The following is a 1,709-nucleotide window of genomic DNA, read 5'->3' as shown; positions in this document are numbered from 1 at the left end:
ATGTGGTTTGAATATTAATAGGGCACCAAGAAGTGAAATGGAGCCGATTACTGTGTTCTAGGAGATAGTAGGTAGATTAAGGAAGTGTGATTTGGGGACAAGATCCTACCTAGATAAATTTAGATACAAGCTTAGGGGTACACAACTTTTATCTTATGAGATAAGCCAAACAGATCTCTGAATTCAAGTCCAGCCTGGGACAGACTAAGGTCTAGGTGAAGAAAAGCTTAAATTGAGACATGGTGGTACATGCCTTTAATTCCAGGAGACAGGCATTCAGATCTGTGAGTTCAAGGTCAGTCTACAAAGAAAGATCCAGGACAGCTAAGCTTAGGCAGTGAAAGAGTTGGAAAACAAAAAACAAGTGATAATGTAATAGAACAAAGAACCTGTGTTCCAGCTTCTGTAAGCAGCAGGACTCAGCAGCTTTGACCATGTGTCTCTGGCTTTAAAGTGACTACTGGGACAATTGATGCTGGTTAGCTAGAGCTAAGACATCAGTGGTGATTAAGAAGAGACCAGCATCACTGAGTTGAAATCATCTGGGAAGTTTTTTTTTTTTTTGAACACAAAGAATCTACGTTCCAGAGATAGCTAAGGTTGTACCTCATGCTGTAGCTGTACTTGATAATGTGTTAGAGTCACTCCGGTTGTGCTGGTTTTGACAGCATGAGGCATCATGAAGAACAGCTGAGGCTTGACACTGTGAGAGGACATGGAAAGACGTTGGTGAATGTGCAGTCTTAGAAGTAGCTGATGGCCCAAGACAGAAGGGGTCATGCAAAGGATTTTAGGTTTGGAACTATGAAGGAAGAGAGCCTATGAGAAACTATTGGTGATACCTAGTTTCAGTGGAAGACCCCAGTTTATTGGAGATGCCAGTACCATGGGATGATCTCCAAGAATAGCAGCAGCAGTGAAATGGATCAACCTGAACTTAGAATGCTGCACAAGGCAGAGCCCATTGGAGGAGCCCAGAAAATCCTGTGTGGATCCCAGTCATTGAAATAGGAAGTTGTGAAATTGAAGTTGTCTTGGAGATCCCAAGATGTTCGAGATGCCAGAGCCCTGGGCTATCTGCTGAGGAAAGTTGCTGACAGGGAGTAGAATGAACCCAGGAGAAAGAAATTTGTTACAGTCAATAAAGATGAAAAAGGAATTGGTAATCTGAAGACCATATAGACATCAAATATGGAGATGCCATTTTAAGTTTGCTTAGCTGGTTTCTGGATTTGCAATGGGGATTAGAGTTAAATGATTGGATGAATCTCAAAAGAGACTTTGAGCTTGGGTTTTTAGCATTGTTGAGACTGCTACAGATTATGGGGACCTTTGATGGTGGACTAAATGTATTTTGTATTATGTTATGTTTAGGTGTGGTCCCCATAGACTATAGGTTTGAACAAATCTATGGTGGCTAGGGTATGGAATGTGATGGTGTGTATATGCTCAGCCCAGGTAGTGGCACTTTTAGTGGGTATGGCCGTGTTGGAGTAGGTGTAACCTTTTTTAAGTAGGTGTGTCACTGTGGTTGTGGGCTTTAAGACCCTCATCCAAGCTGCCTGGAAGCTAGTATTCTAGCAACCTTCAGATAAGATGTAGAATACTCAGCTCCTTGCCTGCTTGGATGATGCCATGTTCCCACCCCTGTGATACTGGACTGAACCTCTGAAACTATAAGTTAGCCGCAATTAAATGTTGTCCTTTGT

This window comes from Mus pahari, chromosome 17 (assembly GCF_900095145.1).
Source record: "Mus pahari chromosome 17, PAHARI_EIJ_v1.1, whole genome shotgun sequence".
NCBI classification, from domain to species: Eukaryota; Metazoa; Chordata; class Mammalia; order Rodentia; family Muridae; genus Mus; species Mus pahari.
The sequence above is the reverse complement of the archived record's forward strand: the minus strand, read 5'-3'. Positions refer to the sequence as shown.